Source organism: Delphinapterus leucas, chromosome 7, assembly GCF_059928025.1.
Source record: "Delphinapterus leucas isolate spDelLeu-1000000601 "Yukka" chromosome 7, BTC_Dleu_Yukka2, whole genome shotgun sequence".
Lineage (NCBI taxonomy): Eukaryota > Metazoa > Chordata > Mammalia > Artiodactyla > Monodontidae > Delphinapterus > Delphinapterus leucas.
The window spans coordinates 102,197,971-102,219,199 of NC_143135.1; positions in this window are offsets into that span (position 1 = coordinate 102,197,971).

Here is a 21,229-nt window from a genome sequence, read left to right on the forward strand (position 1 = left end):
AAAGAGGGAAAGAAAGCTACTGAGGAGATGATATCCAAGCAAAGCCCAGAAGAACGAGTGGGTGTGAACCAGGGCAGAGGAAGTCAGACCTCCTGGCAGGGTTGTGGAGCTGTGGGCAGGGTGATGATGCAGCCTGGGGAGTCCAAGGCCCTCCAAGCAATCCCACATTAGGATACAGGAAATGTCCTCCTCAGAGACAAATTCTACCCAAGTGAATAAAGGGAAGAAACAGCAGCAGTGAAAGAGCCTCCAGCAAACTGTGATGGTGGCCTCGATGGTCTTCATACCATTGATGGCACGAGGCTACTGTGAGTAGCTTAGTGATGACGTGCCGTCCTGGAATATGGCTTTGTGGATCTATTCAAAGTTGGAGATGGGTTCCTTCCAGGATTCTCTTGTTGGATCGAGGAAAGAGGCAGCAGGGGGGCGTTTCCATGTTTTTTAATCTTCCACCTTCTCCCTGCTCTTGACTGCCTGGGAACAGCACAGTGCCGGGGTCCAAGTGCGCAAACAAAATGGTACTGAAGGGTTGGTATGTCATTCCAGCGAAACCCATGAGAGGAATCAGTCTTGTGTTAATGCAAAACTCTACCTGAGTTCAGACAACACAGTACAAAAGAAAACCTATAGCTGAAACTAGCCTTCTTTTACCCAAGTCGTAGAACAGCCAAACTGCCTGGGGCTGACACTGCCACCTAGAGGTTGACTGGGGAATTGCAACCTTCCCTACCACCATCCTCTTCCCCTCAGGGATATTATGCATTTGAAAAATCCTCCTTCCTGTTTTTCACTCTCCACAGCTCGGTTAATTCTACTTCAGGCATGCTGCTTTCCACATCTGTACACATTTCTATTTGTCTCCCTTTTAATTTTTTCTTAATTTGAGTTTTCTAGGAAATTCCCTCCTCTTTCTTCTTTTCTTCCCTTTCTTCTAGTCTCTCACATTCTCCTTATTCAACAGCATTCTTATTACAGTTGACCCTTGAACAACATGGGTTTGGACTGTGCAGGTCCACTTATACATGGATTTTTTTTTCATTAAATAGTACTACAATACTGCGCTATCCATGGCTGGCTGAACCCGCAGATGTGGAACCGCAGATACAGAAGGCCACCTGAAGAGGTATAGGTGGATTTTCAATCGCATGGAGATTGGCGTTCCTAGCCCCGGCATTGTTCAAGGGTCACCTGTATCATCCACAGGTGAGTGTAAATCTAAGTGATATAGTTGTATCAATGAAACAGAAATCCATAACTTTAGAGCTAAATTAGACGTAAAGAAATCTGGGGCTTCCCTGGCGGCGCAGTGGTTGAGAATCTGCCTGCCAATGCAGGGGACACGGGTTCGAGCCCTGGTCTGGGAAGATCCCACATGCCGCAGAGCAACTGCGCCCGTGAGCCACAACTACTGAGCCTGTGCGTCTGGAGCCTGTGCTCCGCAACAAGAGAGGCCGCGATAGTGAGAGGCCCGCGCACCGCGATGAAGAGTGGCCCCCACTCGCCGCAACTAGAGAAAGCCCTCGCACAGAAACGAAGACCCAACACAGCCAAAAATAAATAAATAAATTTATAAAAAAAAAAAAAAGGAAATCTGTACCATCAAACTTTAAACCCTGACAAATGCCCTGACAACCTTGCAGGGTCCAGAAATGCCATGATTTGCATCAATATACTGTCCTCTAAAGAAATATGATTTTTATTAAATATCAAACTACTGAATAGTTTTTATTTTACCATTTTTTAAATTCAATTATTGAATTGCTAATGAGTTCACTGATGTGGTGACAGGTGTGTTTTCTATTATACGTAAAATTGTAAACACAGAGTATTTCAACCACATTCCTAGTTAAATAAAATTCTGTGGATGGACTAAGGAATCTGGTCTAATTTAGAACATTGCTTCCACAAAAACAATGTTTGCTGAATTCCAAATAAGTGACACCTAAGGAAGCGAAGAAACACTTTCACATTAGTATCTGATGAGCATCTAGTAGACGTCTGTCCACACAGCAGCAGAGGGATAGACTGGCACTGTGGCAGTGCTGTGGCCTCTATCTCAGATTCCAGCCTCTAACGCCTCCTTCACTTGCAGTAGCTCTGAAGGGCTCAGGGAGTTTTAAGAGCTGAAATATTAAACAAATGTTGCTTTTCAATTCTCCTTTAATCTATTGTTTATCCCCCCAACACAACGGCTTTCACCTTCCTTGGTATCTCTTTATTGTCATCTCGCTCAAAGAAGCACATCCTTATTTAGGTGGGTTTTGACTATTTATGAGCAGACTGTATTATCTACAATTCTGGTGACAGAAATTCTAGAAACAGAACTGAATAAACATCATGAAAAGTGCAATGGTTTGGAGATTAAACCATTAGTGAAAAATGATCAAGGTCTGTTTCTGATTCTTGAATGAATAGGGGACGCAGAGGCAACTCTTTGAGTGCCCAGTTTTCCCAGCTCTGACCTGAGAATAAAGATGTCTACCGAAAAGATTGTAATCATTACAAATTGCTTAGAAATTCTCAAGAGATAACAGCTAGATGTGAAAATGAGAGTTAGAAGCCACTGGAAACTGGACAGGCTTTTTATGTCCTGTTCTGGGTGCTGCTTGCCCATCCTGTCACCTGACCTTTGGCATGTCATTGAGCCTCTTTGTTTTTTGCACCCATAAAAATACGATCACATTACCTTAACTCAGCAATCCGAGGAGGGGGAGTTACTGCAGGAAGAGCTCTGAAAGGAGCCATGGAAGACAAAAAAAAATCGTTCTGATTCTCTGCTCTGAGATCAACCTAAGGTGTTATCATGGGAGGCACCTGTCATAAATCAATGTCTCCAACCTCCAATTAGCGAAGAGCACTGAAGCAGTGCTTCTGCATCTTTCCTACGGTCCATCCTGTAAGGCCTACAGACAAAGAGGCAGGGGAATCTTGCTATTTATTTCAAAAGACTCTATTGATTCACTTGCAGTGGTTTTCCAAATACACAGGTTCTATGTGACTTGGGCTCAGTCCATTGTACAGACAGAATGACCAGCCACTGAACCCGATGAGGTAAGAGCAGCATCTGAATAGTCAGTCTAGGAGAGACAGATTCATGGTAGAGAATTTATACGGCCCCTTCTATTTATGCTTAGAAACCCCCTGCTGCAAAGCGACACCAAAGCTCATCTGGTTTCTCTTGTTTGGAAAGTTGAGAATTCTGGATGAGTTAGAGAGAATGACACCTCAGCGCCTGTTTCACTGGAAAATATCACAGGGTATAGTCACTATGTGCACATTTCCTAGACCTGGTGATTGTACAGAAAAGGCCTGGTAGCGAGAGAGCAGGATTATGCATACATATTCCTTCACACGCTGTGTTTCCCGTCCCCAAATTAAGAGGGAAAGCCACACACCAGATGTGTCTGGGATGGATATGTTCTTCCTTTCGGCTGCCCAGCATTGGAAATATGAAGAGTTGACCAAGTCTGAACAAGCATAAAGCACTGAATGTCTTCATTGTGGAATTGGCACCTGTAACATTTTACATGGTATGTAACTTAATTCCTCCCCAAACTCTCATTGAGCACCTACTATACACAGACAGGAAGCAGAGTTAGAGCTGGTCTCGGCCCTCCAGGAACTCACAGGACAACAGAAGAGCTCATGAATCCTACTTCTGCCCCTAGAGTTACAGAACATGAATCTGCCTCTTCTCAGAGGGCGAGAACATGTGAGCACTGCAGGGAAGGACATTACCTGTCACATAAATCACCACATCCCAAGAGTTTAGCGTGTACCTGGCACACTGGGAGCACCAATAAATACTAGTTGAATGAATCAATGAGCAATAGAAACTAACATTTATTGAATCCCTTTTTGCCGGACAGTGTATTACGTACTTTGTATAAGTCATTACTCTTAATTTTTCCAAACTCTGTAAAAATCATTATCCTTGTTTTACAGATGTCAGAATGGAAACATTGTTGAGTCACTTGCCAAGGTCATAAAGCCTGTGTTTGAGTTATGTACCTCCTAAACTCAGGCCATTTCTACTACACCGTACTAGTCTAGATAACTCAGTTTTTGACAAGTGGATTGAGATCCAGAGAGGGGCAAGTTCTCAGTCAGGATCACCCTGATAGTTTTTAACAAAACTGGGTCCAGACCGAAGCTTGGAACACTGGTTTCAGCTGCCACCGGGGTTCTTTGTCACACAGCAGCAGCTGACCTCACTCCACCACTGCCTTGTTTCTGCTGACCATTGCAGGCCCCTTGGCCTTCACATGGGGCACATGTGCCTTAGCCAGCTCTCTCTTTGCCACTGAGCCGGAGCGCTCAAGGTTACCTCAACATTGGGTGGGTCAGTTTGAACTTGGCATTGTGGGTGGGACTAGAAGTTGTCTGATGCAGAGGTCCTAAGAAGATGCCCCCACCATAAAAATGAGCAGATTTTCATGCCAGGGGACATTTGGCCTGTGATTCAGAAGCCCGTGACTAACAGGTTCATGCGGATTGGCCTCAGGACTCAATTTCTGACTCTTTTTTTTTTCAAAACTTAGAGTTGGCAGTGAAATAAGTTGTGTGCTAAATTGTTCTCCAGTCCCTATGGGTTCAGCTCTGCCCTTTGTTATACAAATCTAATTCCCATTGACTTTGGCCAGCATCCTGCTTGAGTGAAAGAGAGCGTAGATTAAAGGCTATCAACGCAATCAGAACAAAATATTGCTCCTTCTTCTCTGTTACTTTCTATGTGGATGATAGGGAACATGAATAAAGGGATTCTCTTTCCCCACCCCTCGGCGATTGTTTCAGCTAGCTGTACCTAACATTTTTCAAGGCAAGAGAAGAATGCTAGGGAAGAAAGAGAAGGTGTACATGTGTGGTGTGTGCACACATGTGGCACCCCTGCAGGCACTCCTGGGTACTGTATCCATCAGGGGCCTCAGTGGCAAGCAACACGAGCCATCTAGCTGGTATAAACGGTAAACAATATTGGGCAGAGCACAGAATTTCACAAGAGCTCATGACCAGGCTCTGAGGTAGTCTACGTAATACCCCAAACCATCCTCAGAACTCCTGCTGCTGCCAAAAGACACACTGACCCTGCGTTGATCTGGCCACAGCTGCCAACCCTGTCAGAAGGATGCTCTGCTTAACCTCTTCTCGGCACCACCAGCTCTCAAGACTGAGTCTGGGAAGTGGGTCACATTAGCAGTGACTGGGTCCTGGGCCTGCACTCTAGCTGCAAGGGAGCCTGGGAAAACCAGGATCTGCATTTTTGCAACTTCTACCTGGAGGTGGGAGGAGCTTCTGTTTCCCACCAAGACTCATGGATAATGAATTTCCCCCAGTAAAGGAAGGGTCGCTGGACTCTGCAACTTAAACAGGCACCCCAGGCCATTTGGATGCACAAGAAAGCTGGAGAGCCCTGAAGTCTTGCCCTTCTTGCCTCAATAACACACAATTCCTCCACCCTTCCGTAGATGGCATCATCCCCAGGCTCTTCACCACCCTGGCCCTCACAGCCTTTTTCGGATGCCCTGGTTTGTAAGGGGCTAAGATGTGACCTCAGGGCGGAGCACACACCTCCCACGTGTGGTCACATCAGCCGAGAGTGGTACCGCTACTGTCCCCAGTGCTACTGTCCCCAATACGAGCACAGCGTTTTCTACTGAGGCCGCAGAAGAGTCCATTGTGTGTAACCATGTCACACTGTTAGCTCATACTGAGATTTCAGTAAACAAACCTTTTCAATTAAGACTCTGGAATTGAGACAGAGGAAGATCTGTTTATCAAATTTGTGAATAATACAACATCACAAAGGAAAGACAGATTCTGAAATGATACTAAGTCCTTTTCTTAAATGAGATGGTAGCATGACTTGCTGTGAGCAAGCCCAAGGTGGTTTCAAGTGACCACAGGTGACTTCCTGGGTGTTGATGAACCATCAAATTCATCTCCTGCAGATTTTTCTTCCCGGAGGTCTCTGTGAAATCCACTTGTCTGCTGTTTCTAGAATCTGCTGCCATCTACTCCTCCACTTAAAAAAAAAATGGTATTTTTCCAGACTCTCATATTTTCCATTATTTCTTGACTATTGTTCACCCAGAATGGTTCCAGGATCTTATCTTCAAATTGTTTCAATATCCTGGGAAGTTAATTTTGTTGGGTCATGCCATCAGATTTGTTTTAAACATCTAGTCATCATCATGATAGCTAACATTCGTTGAATTTTTTTACGTTATGACATTGTGTTATTTGCATCAGATTTTTAAATCTATACAACAGATCTATGACATCTGTACTCTTGTTATTACCTCTATGCTATAGACGGGTAAACTGAACCAGGAGAGATTACTACTGGCACAAGTTTCTGAAGTGGCAGAGCTGGCACTGAATCCTTGATCGTTGGGACTCTGAATCTTATATAGACTCTTACCATCATACCACCTTGCTCAGGTTTCAATTCCATCTCCACCAAGTTTATTCTCCCTCAAATATGAAAAGCATAATAGAAAAGACAGAACCAAAAGAGAAGCTGAGGAGAAGTTCCCTATAACTGATTTAACATTATGCGCCTTTCTTAAGAAGTACTAAAAATCTCCATTTTGTCTTTTCTCATGGTTTGCTTTTTTCTTTTTCTGCAAACTTGGCTCAGTCTGGGTCTTTATGTCACCTGGCCCTCCTCCTCTTTTGTACTCACCCTGTGCTAGGTGCCCATCTTCCATCCTTTCTATGCATCTTGTTACAACCTGAGCCCCTTGGGGTGTTGTCTGTGTAGCCATGCTGGTTTCTTTAGATGATGCCCAATGCTTCAGCCGGATGATTTGTATTGTATTGTCAAAGTATATTCTGATTTTTGAAGCTCCCACCCTTCTGGAACCACTTTTCCTTTTGCTTGCCCTTTCTACATCTTTCTTTTCTGTGGATTTCAGCAATAGGCCTACAGCCTAGGATAGGCATCTGATCACGCCCAGTGTCCCGTTTTTATTATAATTCTGAAGATGAGCATTCATTTTCCTTCAAGGTTCCTGTTACATTCATTCATTCATTTCTGCATTCTTTGAACATGCCTTTCCTGAGTGCCTACTATGTGCCTAAGTCATCAAGAGGTTTATGTCTTGTTGGCATAATGCCTGGCACACTTTGGGTATTCTATAAATATTTGTTGAAAAAGAGAAAATTACTTAGGCTTGAGCCCAGAGTGTCAGAATCCCTAACTGATTATTTTTCTCAACATTCTTAGAAATCAAGCTGCCTATAAGGGGATTAAAAATATGTCAAGAACTCTGCTTTTGCTGGACTGACCTTCCAGCCAATGTCCAGGGAGTTGAAGGTCCCCATCATGGCAGTAACTTACTTCTGTGCCAATTTATACTTTGCATCAGGAAAGAGCATGCATGTCCTGTATGCTACATAGTCAGAGTAATCCCCTCCGTTTCTTTTTTCTTTGTACCCTCACTCAGATTCTGCCCACCACGCTTCCCACCCCCTGGAGTGTGGGTTGCTGCACCATGGTTGTGCTTCCTTGATGCCCAGTACTGCCAGCTTCATCCTTACCGTGGTCCACTCCAAGGTGCTTCCTACCAAGCCTGTGACATCAAGTCTAGGGGATAACTGTTAACACTTTGGTGCTAGATTTTAACGCTACCTTAATGTATCATTATGTGCTGTGTGTCTGCAAAAATGTGGTTCTTTCGGGGTTGCTTCTGTACCACTTTCTCTGATGTTTTCTTTGAGGGGTTGCTCTGTACTCATCTCCCACTAACAATCTTTCTGTGTCATATCTGTTGTCCTCTCAGATGGGTGTGTCTTCATCCTCCTCTACAAATTTCGGTTTCAATGACCTTCAATTAAGTTTCCTCCACCGCTGTGTGTGGAATCTCTGTAACTAACCTGCACTCTTTCTTCCTTTTTGCCTGTCCTCTGCAGCAATTACATCCTAAAGCAAAGCACCCAATAACCATACACTGGTTATTGCCTCTCCCATCCGACACAAGTTACACTTCCAGGCCAGGAAGCTCCCTGACTTCCGGCTCTGGGCACAGTGCATGAAAGCACTGGTGCTACCAATGGCCTCAATGCCCCTTGGTTCTGGCCACACCAAGCCCCTCGTAATTCCCGGAACTGGCTGCATTCATCCAGGTTTTAGCATATGCCATTCCCTCTGCCTGGAATGCCCTTCCCTTCCCCTAAGCTCCCTCCCCCACCCCCCTACACCCCCTGTTTATTTTCTTAGCTAATTTTTGGTTTTTTTGGATTTGAATGTTTGCTTTTATTTATTTATTTAACATCTTTATTGGAGTATAATTGCTTTACAATGGTGTGTTAGTTTCTGCTTTATAACAAAGTGAATCAGCTATACTTATACACATATCCCCATATCTCCTCCCTCTTGCATCTCCCTCCCACCCTCCCTATCCCACCCCTCTAGGTGGACACAAAGCACAGAGCTGATCTTCCTGTGCAATGCAGCTACTTCCCACCAGCTATCTATTTTACATTTGGTAATGTATATATATCCATGCCACTCTCTTAGCTAATTTCAGCTCATCCCTGGAGCTCCACTTCCTAGAGGAAGTGTCCTCTGAGAGCTCTCCCCACCCGGTGGGTTAGCATCCCTCCTGTCTGCTCCCACAGAGATAACTCTGTGCAGACCACCCCAGGCCCCATCTTCCTGCACTTCCTGCACAATTGCTTGTTTTCATATCTGTCTTCCCTTCTATGTCCTGTGCCCCAGGATACCTCGGGATATACTTGCCTTTCTAAAAGTTTGGCACACTTTCCAGTGTGTACTGAGAAAACAGCGGGGGGCTTCCCAGAGGTGGAAAACACAATTTCAAGGGAAAGAATGGTGAATGCACAATTCACAAACAGAACCGATCTCCCAAATGCAGTCAAAAGCCCAAAGTCTCAGACAAGCAGCTATTAAGGACGTATAGTCCAAATTCACTCAGAACAAAAGACCCGTCTATAACCACTATTTGTCACCCAGAAAACACTCTCTTTTTGTTCCATTGTCAGTGCTCCACCGACCACATCTGCTTTTGAACAGAGGGGGGAAGACAGAGAGGGAGAAAGAAACGAATAGAAATGAGAGTATGGGTTTCGTTTATTTATTTATTTTACATATAAATCAGCTAATCTGTTTAACATTCATATTAAAGTTGTAATCACCTTTGCACACATTAAAATACAAACCAGCACAAGTAATAGACCTTAAGAACAACATTACAGTAGTTATTAACATATAACAGCTACCTTATCAACTTACAACATCCCTATAAAATAATAACTGCATCCGGGATTGATTTGAGGGAAACTCATTCTCCCAGAGCACTGAAGCCTGACCCAGAGACTGGGGAAGCCGAGAATCGGGCTGCTCTGGTTGCCTATAGAGGCAGCTTTGGGGTAGTGCCAAGAACACTGGATGGGGAAGCAGAAGGTTTGAGCTTCCTCTGTTCTGGCTTTATTACACCAGAGGTATGACCCGTCGCAAATTTCTTAGACTCATTGAGACTCAGTTTCCCCACCTGCAAAATGGAACGAAGGATCTTTTCATCTCAGTGTTTTTGTGGAGAATCAAATGAGATCATGAGAAGCACCTGGCCTGTGTAGCAAGCGCTTAATAAACATCAGTGTCTTTTCAGGACAATTAGATGCTGGTTGGGGCAAGGGCCGAACAGGATGCTGCAGAGAACCGGACAAGCTCTAGACAACAGTGTATCTTTTATACTCATTCATTTCATGTACTCACTCATTAAACATTTGTTGATGGTCACAGATGATCAGATGATACAAAAAATGTTAAAACATTAGAGTTTCTCTCCTTGTGGGACTTGCCATTGAGTTGGTGAGATATTGGGTAAGCAGCAGTCTGGACAGGATCGATCACCTGATACAACAGGATATTTACATCATTGTCGGGGGAGGACAGATAAAGCACAGTCTCTAAGCTGCAAACAGGAAATGACCTCATGGGAGAGGTGAGGTTTGAGCTGAGCCTTGAAACAGGAAGAGTATTTTAATAAATGATGAGGAAAGAATATTTAGGCTGAGGGAATAGCATATGACAAGACATGAAGGCATGGTATATCCAGGGAACATCACTTCTTTTTTCTTTTTTTTTTGGCTAAAGCTAGGAGAGCAAGGAGAAATGGAGAGACGATGATGCTAGGAAGACAGCTGGTGCCAGATTATATAGCACTTTCAGTGTGGGCTGATGGTGTAGACTCAGATTCCAGGGGGAGGTGTGGGGCTCAGTTTACAGGTAACCAGTGGACTTGCTGAGATGGGTAAGAGTAAATCTGACTTGTATCTTAGGAAGCTACAAGTAGTGAAGAATGACGACGGTGAAGGATGACTTTGGAACAAAAAGTGAGGAACTTGTGAGGATGCTCTAATACTTTGGGAGAAAAGGATGAGAACAAGTTGGGCAATAGAAGAGAAAATAGAGACGGTGCAGAGAAAATGTGTTATGGTAAGAGAGCTGATTGGCTGTGGGAGATGAGAAAGAGGCTGGTGATAACTTGGGTTTCAGAAAAAGGTACTGGGAATATGGGGGGTAGCCTTCACTGAGATTAGGACCACAACAGGGGATACAATGACTTTAGTTTTCAGATTGTTGAATTAGAAGTGAAAATGGGGTATACATGAGAGGTCATGGAATAGGAAACTAAATGACTCCCAAGTATATTCTCATTGTTACCTGCTCTCACAATTAGCCACTAGAATGGGTGCTATGGGTTTAAACTTGGAACCAGCCAAGATTGAGTTAGGACAAAATCAAATAATTTGGGGATCACTTAGAAATGTTAATCCCTAATACTCTATACAACAGACAACCATTAACCCAATTCAAATTGCCGGAAAATGCCGTTCTTACATGATGGGGCTACAAATTCTGATGCTGAGTGTTAAATATTTGAAGCCTGGAACCACAGGACACCTTTTAGGACAAACTGCTACCCAAATGTCTAGACAGAGAGAAGAAAGATGGCCAGTGAGCCCCAGACGGGGTGTTCTTATGTTCACAGCCTTTCTATCGTATTTCTTCTTGGAGGTTAACCCAAGGTCCAGGCAGGGTGCAGTGACCAGTATCTAGTGATTTCCTACCAGAGCCTCGAGAAGAACGGACAGCCCTCAGGCCCACTGAGAACACGTGGGCAAACTGTCATCATCCTGTAGAAAATAACCAGGAGGTGTTACATGTGCTTGAGCTCCAGGACCCAGGGCAGAAGAAAGCACAGCACCTGGATGGGTCCCTGAGGAAGAGCTACCCTCACCTGGACCTGTCTGGTTGCAACACGGCTCTGCCCCTCACCCCCCCAGTTCTAGGATGGAAAGGCAATAGGCTTTTCTTCATGTGGGAAAACTCCTGCCCTTCATGACCTTGCTAAAACCATGTGTCTGGATGTCTGACGAGAAGCCAAACCCACTCTGGGGGCTGTTTTCAACGCACCCCCTCAGCGGAGTGGGCTCCTAGCTTGGTGCCGGCATCTGTAGGGGGGCACCTCCCTCCTCCCCGAGGGCGGCCCTCCCCTGCCCTGGGCTACGGTGCTGGTGTCTGGTGGGGCGGATGCCCGAGGAGATGGCTGAGCTACTGCACCACAGGCTCCCTTGCCAGGGGACTTTGCCAGGGATGGCAGCCTTTAAACGCCTCATTAATATTCAAATCTATTCAAGTCATTTCAATTTGAATTCAATGCATATTATCAGATAGAACAAAATGCAAATATATACAAATTCATCCATATGAAGAAATAAATAGGGGGAGCGCCGCACAGTGGGATTATAATCATTCTCAGGGCTTGTCTCTCCTCTAATTCCCCGGAGCCCCGGAGTTAAAGCTGATTGTGGTTCTCCCCTTGGGACAGTTTAGCTGCAACATAACCTTTCCCGGACTCAGGCTCTCCCAGGGTCAAACGTTTTGTAAACCTATCTGAAGACGCTATCATTGCCTGCTGATGGAGTGTCTCCCTGGGCTCCCAGGGTAGAGCTGGGGGGGATTTCAGAGTGAGCGTGGGGTGGGGGCCAGCTCAGAGGCCCATCTGGGGCCTCCCATGTTGCATCCTGGAGGCCTGGGAGCTGGCCCGGGAAAGGGTTGGCCACTCCAGCCCTCGCCATGCACCAAGGCAAGGGGCCAACAGCCCCCAGGCCTTCTATGGAGTCTAACGGCCCCTGGTGGTGAGGTGGGCAAGAAGGGCTAAGCTTCCAAATTCCTTACATGACTAACCTGAGGGAGACCTCCTGAAGCCTTTACAGCACACTAATGGAACCTCAAAACCTACACGATCCGAAGTGGTGTCTAATGCAATCATAACAGACACTCTGCTTTGCTTAGGCATGTGGAAGGACACACATACTCATCCCTGAGCCTCCAAACCCATGTTCACTGCCACATACTTACACCCACTCCCTGTGCCTCCTGCCCAGCCAGAGACTCAGCCAGATGCAGAGGCCAGGAGAGAAAGATCTACTACAGCAAATCCACGTAGAAAAACCCAGTGTCCGTGTGTCCTTTGTTTTACACTATTGCTGTTTATCTCCGTTGCATTTCAATGACTCCAAAGACAGGGGGAGGCCAGGCTATATGATATTTGCAAGGAGCGTTACCATACTCCGTGCTAATGAAGTCAAAGTAAATCGCTATTAAGAATCATTTAGTGAGGTTTAACTATAGACTCTGATAGATGCTCCCCTAATCTCTCCCCCATGGGACCAGAGGAACGTTGCATCTAGTAGTATCTCCACTGATTAACGTGAGCATGATTTATACCAAGTCATAGTAGGGTATTACAACAGCCATTCCATAGTAAGCACTCTTTACTTGATAATCTCAAAGTCCTTGATAAGTATAAATGGGGTGGGAGATAGTTCTCTCTAATTTATGGATAGGGAGACTGAGGCACAGATTCCTCACACAGAGAGGCAGGATAGGAATGTCTACATTTTCCTGAAAACGAGGGGCCACCCAGCTCCAATTTTGACTTTCGTCCCCTGAGGTGGGAAGGATAATGAACCCCCAGAGATGTCTATGTCCTAGTCCTGGAATAGGCCACCTTACAAGGCAAAAAGGGCCTTGTAGATGTGATTCAGTTAAGAGATGCTGAGATGGGGAGATTATCCTGAATTATCTGGGTGTGCTTGATATAATCACAAACAACCTTATAAGAGAGAGGTGGGAGGCTCAGATTCAGTCGCAGTAGATGTGGTGACAGAGGCAAGAGGTCAGAGTGATGCAGGGAAGCAGCCACTAACCAAGGGATGCAGGTGGCCTGCCTCTGGACGCCAGAAAAGGCGAGGAAAAGATTTCCCCTAGAGCTTCCAGAAAGAACCAGCCCTGCCCACACCTTGACCTCAGCCCAGAAGACTCATTTTAGACTTCTGGCCTCCAGAAATGTAATATGACACATTCATGCTGTTTTAAGCCACTAAAGTCGGTGGTAATTTGCATACCAGCCAAAGGAAACTAATATAGCCCCGCCCACTCTTTCTCAACTGGGGTTCCTCTTCTGAACCAGGAAAACCAGAAAACAATATGAATATTTTTTTCCCTTCTCCCAAGCATAGCACATACCTAGAACCATTTTAGCTGCAGAGGGAACACATTAATTCATTAATACAATGGATGTCTTTTAGGCCTTTTGAGCTTAATTCTCCTGATGAACTCTGTTGAGAAAGGTTGCCTGGCCTCACCTGCTCCCCCAGAAAGCCACACACTGTCCTGCCTTGAAAAGAGACTGAGGATCCAAGCAGACCTGTCCTGACTTTGGGCACCAGCTCACCACGTCTGGAAACGCTGAACCAGAGGGTGACAAATACCTCCCCTCTGCTTAGCACGCTTCGTAATGATTCAAAGCACTCCTCAATAAGTAACACTTTTGGGAGGCACGTGGGAGAGGAAGCCTGGTTCCCTTTTACATAGGAAGGTCACACCCAGAGCCACGCCACAGACACGAGACAGAGGGAATGGACTCCAGGCCTCTAGTCTAGAGCTGGTGTCACATGCTCAGAGGATGAGGGGGTGTGGAGGGTGCTCTGGACCCCAACAAGGTCCTCCTTTATTGACAGGTGGACAGACTCATGGCAGATGCCCTGGGAGAAGCTTCCAGGCACGGTGAAGTCCTCACTATACTGGAGCTACTAAGTCCCCTTATTATACCTCATTTACAAGAGAGAGCCCCAGTCAAGAGCAATTTCCCCACAGCTTCTGCACAGAGACCCATGTGCCTCAGCTGGAAGCAGCCATCGCTCCTTTCCCAGGATCTTTGCCGAGCTCCCTGCACAAGTTGCTCTCCTGCCTCTCCGTGGACACACTGACCCCATCCAAATCCACGTGGTGATGCAGGAAATACCCCCCGGGCCCAATCTGCCAAGCGCCCTCTAAGGACATGCTCCTTGGAGGCAGGAACCCAGCATGGGGGGCATGGAGGAGGGAAAGTGGAAGAACTTCTGGGCTTGGATTTGGTTTCCACCTTCACTTTCACACTGACTACCTGTGTGACCTGAGAGAAGCCACTGAACCCGACTGTCTCATTTTCCTTATTTTTTAAAGTGAGGATGAGAGTTGACCATAATACATGTCAAAGGGATCTGAAACCATAATGTTCTATGTAAATGCAAGGAGGGATTACATTACTATCACCTTTTCCTCAAGGAAGGCTTGGTGCTCACAGGCACACTAGTTGCAGAAGGCAGTGATGGCAAGTAGAGCGTATTCCCTGATGAAGCGCTTTCATGGGCTTGGCAAGTGAAAGGCAGGAGCTATCCAGACTCACTGACACATTGCATCCTCTCCCGGTGTGAGAAACACTAAACCTGTGATGACTGTGCACCCAGGTCCAACAGAGGCACTACGCAAACCGAGACCACAGGGCCAGCCCTTGCCTTCCAGAAGCTCACAGTCCTGCGGGAAGGCAGATAGGAAAAAACCACTTCAATCTATTGTGACAAGAGGGCTGTGGAAGGAGGGAGGAAGGGCAGTTAATTCCCTGTGAGGAGGGAGGTCAGGGAGACCCTCCAGGAGGCAAGGTGAGCTGACCTTTAGGGTGGAAGTTAGCCGGACCAACATGGCAGAGAGGGGAGGTCCTAACGAGACAGCCTGGGACCTGGGACCTAGGACCCTTTGTTGCAGTGCTTGCACCTGGACAAATGTCTCCTCCAGCAACAAAATACAAAGAAACTCTAAGGGACTAAAAATAACTGCGTGCATGCCCAGTTGGGGTAAATTATGGACAACAAGACACAAAGAGACCAAAACGTCCAATTGCCACTTCTGAAGAGCCGGGAGCCAAAGCAGGGTACTGCAAATGCCCCCTGCACACAACGCCACGAAAGGGTGGGCAGACCACCTAGGCCACTGCTCCAGCCGGACCCCTGGACCCACCCCTACCCTCACCCCACATAAAGAAGCAGCTTGCCCCCCCTCAGGAAGTAAGCTAACAAGGGAACTTGCTTGTTCTCACTCCCCACTGCTGCGGCAGGGGCCCCAGTAAAGCCTTGCCTGCATTTCTTGTCTGGCCTCTGGTCAATTTCTATTGATTAAGGTCAGTAACATTTCCAGGTGGGAAGAAAGACCTGTGAGGAAGCCATGAGGCGTGAGGGAGGAGAGGGCACTCAGAGGTGCCCCTAGCTTGGCTGGGCTGGAGCCCGGGGTGTGTGAGAGATCAGGCAGGGGAGAGAGGCCAGACCTTTGGCCTGAAGATCTTCATCCTGAAGGTGTCAGGACACCATCAAAGGAACATACAACCGTCCAAAGACAGAGACCTCTGTGCCCCCAAATCAGGCACATGTGCCCATCTTCATAGCTAAGCTACTCAAGTATTTCCTAATGAACCTTAAAAACCTTCTTGTGTTAAAGAGCGTCCCCACCTGGGTTGGGAGAGTTAACGCTGTTCTTTGAACCCTACAGTCTTCTGATCTCTGGGAGACTAGAATGTCTGTCTCCCGCACGCATCTCAGCTGGTTCAATCTTTCTGTCTGTCCATCTGTCTCTCTTCTCGAGTCTGACGGCCGCACACCTGTGTCTTCCCCGCTTCCTCTCTCCCATCACATCATTATGGAGACATCTGGGAACGCGCACAATGCACGCGCCAGCAGCCCCTGGGGGCGCTGAGGGTGCCTTCAAATCTGGCACCGGCCCCACCTCTCTCTCTCCTCCCATCACCATAGTCATCAGCTCCTGCATTTGGTTTCCTACGGGTGATTTGGGTTGAAGAAGGAGGCCCAGAGGCCCAGTGATGAGAACATCTTTTTTTACGAATTGAAAAATAAAATGACCATAAGCAGCTAGTAGATCCCAGTTCACAATGAAGCAAATATCAATGTCTGTGGTTGTATTGACCTTGAAGATTTTTTTTTTAAAAAGAATAACAAGAATTCTTGGGGTGCTTTATTTTATACGTGCGGAATCTGGACCCAGAAAATCCATCCTTTATGGACATGAGCATCTCTGGTGTACAGCCCTGACTTAAACATTCTGAAGTGCAGGTGGAAGAAAATCTATGGCCGTCCTATGCTGCGTTCTCTCCTGTCAGCACAGACCCTCACGTGGCTCTCCCGGGCTCCCTGAGGGGATCAGGGCTGAGAGTCACCCGGAAAGGAGTGATCCTCAGAGCTCTTCGCAGTGATGGGCGGGCAGAGCCACCACGTTCTAAATTGTATGTTCTTGGCCTTGGTGCTTGTCTGGTTTCCTAGCTCAGGACTCATGGAGATTCCTGGGTCCATTCTCACCGGGTAAGTCATCCTAAGATAATGTGATATAAAACTCTTAGAGGCAGCTCCCATGAGTCACCTTACTTCCTCTGGTTAAAAACCACTCCCAAGACCCCTTGTACAGCCTAAGCTAATATAAGCAAGATTCACATGGAGGTGAGGTTGGGGGGGCTGGGGATAGAGTGGATGCAGCTGAGTCCCATGCCAGAAAATGCACCACCAGAAACTCGTTTTCCTTTTACAGACAAGTGTCCATGAAGCTGTTCCTTTAAAACATCTCAGTATTTATTGAGAGGAACGTTGTGACCTCCACGCCCCACCCCCACTGGTGCCTCGTGGACACTCAAATACTCTGAACCCTACTCAACAAAAGTAGCAAAACTGTTCGGTGTAAAGGATATTCATACTTGGATTTGAAAATACTTTTTTCAGTTCATATGGTTGCAACAGCCCTTAAGAAAGATGTAAACAGCCCTGCCATGCCTATGTAAACATTTAAGGTGGAAAACATAACATAAGAAGACCCAGACTAAGACTCAGACGTCAGACTAAGACGTTGACAATGTAAGAAGAATTTCTCTTAAAAATACAGCCGTGTAAATATTTTTATTTTCCTTAGCAGGAATTCAGGGGTATGGATTTTAGAAAGTGGATATCCGTTGATAATAAGAGGGGAATGTAGATATTCTATTATTATTCGCAGGAGAAAAGGGGAGGAAAGTAATCTGTTTCTCTCGATGGTATTTCTTGATTCTGATCAGCTCAGCATTCAGCTGCCTTTACCTATAAAGTATGGATTTCTATCTGTGAATACCTCTGCCCTGGTCTGATGAAGAGAAAAACCAAGGCAAAGCTCATGCCCAGAGAAACGGGCATCCACGTGGATTTGGAGCCCTGGCGACAGCTGACAGTGCACTGCTGATGTGATCCGTGTGTTCCACTGAAGGGCTTGGGCCGTGGAATAAGAAGGAGGTTTCCGTCTTTCATGCGGAGATCTACCTGCCTGGCATTCTTCCTCTGTATTCCTCTGATTCGATTTAAAGGAGCTTTGAAAACCTCGAAGAACTTTCATGTTTTGCTAGTTTATCTTAAGTGTCTATCTGAAACCAATATTGTAATTTCAAGCATGGTCTTGGTAGATACATGCCATCTTCAGAAATAATTTCTGACACAAGATAAGATGTACCTGCTGGATCCAAAGTGAGGAGAGTCGAAGTCTGAACGGCATTTGGACTCCCCTGCTTTTCAAGAGTCTTTTCTACTTCTTCCTAACGACCAGTATTAATCATTTCAGAACCATGTGGTCTTCTGACATTTCTACTCTTCTAGACTTGACAAAAAGGAGGGTTTTGATGTCCTGAGTGCCTTTTCCCGTCAAGTAGCTCTGTTCTCACAGTGCACGGCTAACAGCAGACTAACCTCTCCCTAAGCAGAATGGGGTTTCACATTTTTTCTAATCCACTGAAGAAAAGTTAGGTGGTGATGGATTCCTGTTAAGAAATCAGCACTTGGTTTTCAAAATGTTAAGCTGAATTGGAGCTGGGATGTGGAGGTAAAAAGTAGCACCAGCCGTGGAGCAAAGCTTCTCAAATTCTTACTTGTCCTTTTGCATAAGGGGAGATGATTTCTTCCATTTTTACCAGCTCTTTTCCCCAAGCCCTACAAGTTAGGAACGAGGAGGACCACAGGCCAGGCCAGGGCATTCTGTGGCTTATAAGGGACTAGTGGGACCAGAATTCTTCCTGAAGGGATGGGCGGCAAAGGACGTGGGTCTTCATCCGAGTGTTTCAATGGTGGTTCTATGCTTGTCCGTGGTGCGACCTTCGGGCAAATTATGGAATCTAAGCCTCAGTAGTTTTCATCTGCTAATGGGTATGACAGTCCTGGCTTTATCAGGTCGCTGTGAGGATTAAATAGGCAAATGCAGGCAAGCTCAGCAAAGGACCTGGCCATAGGCCTCAACAGTGCCTCCCCATGGCTGGTTCCAACTCAACAACCGCAGGTGTTAGTGGTAGAAAGAGAAACACAATGAGACTATTAGAAGTTTTGCTTCTTCTCTGTTCTCACCATTTCCCCTCTCTATTGAAGGATCCCAGAGGGAGGGTCGTGTTTGTAAAAGGAGAAAGGGGAGCAGGTGGCCAAATCAGGGGGCCAGGAAGGCAGGGGACAAAGGGCGCATACATACCACCTTGCTATAACATCTTTTTATGTGGGGAAGAGAGCTATCTCTATTATTTTTAGCAAATTCTCAAATCATGCAGCTTTATTTTTCCTCTCTGACCTGTGTTAGCATCACATCTGCAGTTTCAAGCAAGGTTTTGCAAACCTTATGCCAACAGTTCTCTTTTCTGATATGAGATACTCAAGGTATCACCTGCCATGTACCAGCGGGCCTGTTAGTAGTATGGACAGAGCATCCTATGTCCTCCCAACTCCGCTGCGCCCTCCCCCACCCCTAGGAAGACAGACAGTGAGTCTCCACACTCCTGAGCAAGCAGCAAGGGACAGTGGTTGTGACTCAGGTGTGGGAGGCTGCTCTGGCTTGAGCAAAACCTCACATAAAATCTCACTGGCAACCAAAACCTAATGGACAGTCACACAATGTCTGACGATTTCAGACAACATAAACAGCCAGTTCTACCAGCCCCTCAGGCCACACAGAGAAGACAAGAGGGATGCTCCAATGATGCCTCACCCTTCCTTCATCCCACATCTCACTATATTAGTTTATGCCACCCGTGGATCGACCCCGGGCAGAGGTCCAACCCGCTTGTAATTCTCAAAAGGTGAATAAGGCAGCTACCTCCCCCTAGAAGATAAAGGAAGAGGTAAGGTGTTCTTGGGGCCAAGAGGACTCCTCCCTTTCCCTCCGACAGAGCTCAGGGCATCGGCTAGCCGTGTCTGTGTCAGGATCCGGTTACCCTGCCTGGAGAGACACACTTTCAAACGAGCAGCCGTGGCACATGGCAATTTTTAAATGGTGCCTGTTTCTGTCCACAGGTGAAAACAGAGTAGCTCCTCTGGAGCCGGCCCGCGAGATCAGGGATTATGAGGACTAATTTGAGCATGTCTGTTTGGCTTTTTCAGCAGCAGAGGGGCGCAGCAGCAGAAATACTGGCTCCCAGATCATTAAAGGGGCAAACACCTGGGAGGGGCAGTGGGCTCCCCGGGGAGAAGTGGGGCTCCTGGCTGCCAGCCGCCCTCCTGGGAGGACTAACCCATCCATCACCCTCAGGACAGACATCACCGCAGACAGCGACACCGCTAGCGGGGGCTCTCTAGCCCCTCTCTCTGTAGCTCTTCCAAGCCCCTCGAGCATTTTGAAATGTGTCCACGTACCTCTTGCCAATCTACATAGGCGTCCCCCTTAATACTCTGCCCTCACATCCATCAGAAAGAGGAGAAAGGAAGTGAGCCTCCTTGGGGAGCTGCTGCCCTCCGGAAGGCCTGCTCTTCCCTTCCAGGCCTTCTGCCCGCCCTCAGCTGCCCCAGCTCCGTTGCCTGGGCACCCTGACTCTCTTCCTGGTACTAAGAGGCAGCCCTGGGCCTCCTGCTTTCAGCTCATTCTTGGGCTTTGCAAGCGCTGCTGCTGCCACCGTCAGGCAGATGTAGGAACTGCAGGGCTCACCCGGTTTCAGATCCCACAACGTTCTGCTCTGCCAGCTCTTGACCCATACGGTCCCAAGACAAACACAGGCCCTGTCTCCCCAGGCCCCATCACAAGGGCGTAGTGTCTTATGCAAGAAGGAGGCTTCAGAGTCTAGCTCCCCAAAGAAATGGGACTCCCCGTGAACGTGGGGTAGACCCCAGCATCCTTAAGCAGGCACAGAAAAGTGCGGGTCGTAGGACGTGGAGAACAAAGCCACTGGGAGATTAATTGGCAGGTGCTCTTCCTCTGGGATGAGGGTAGGCAGGCAGGGAAGGGGGGCCGTCACTCCTTGTGCGGCACCGGGATGGGTCCCCGGGAGAGAGCTCTAAGTCTCTGTCCCCTGAACACCTGCATGATGAGCCAGCTGGGCCCGGTGTCACTCTGAAGCTGTCATAGCTCCCAGCATTGCCGAGGGTGACAGATGGCCTGTCACGCTGCACCGGAGCTGCATCACCTGTGACATGTGCAGGTGACTGACAGAGATGGGAACTGACACACATTAAAGAACAGAAGGCCCGATTGTTTCTTGGGAGGAGTGGGTGGCTGCCAGAGGGTGTTTCTCTTGGCAGTGTTCCTGGTGATCCGATGGTCACTCAAGGCCTTGGTGGGAGAGGAACATCTTCCTACAGGGCAAACCACACTTTAAACCATCAAGGTCTTTCCTCCATCCTCCAGTGCGGGGGCGCGTCTCAGCCTCTGCTGTGGTGTGTGGTGATGCGGGGGGATCAGAGGCACCGTGTTCTTTTCTTTCGTTTTTCCCCACATTTTATTCCAATAGTCGATATTTATTCATAGCCTCCCACATGCTGACTAGGGTGCTAGGCACCAGGGCGATAAAAGAAATGGAGATTTTAATCAACCAGTTAAGAATAGCCCCTGGCT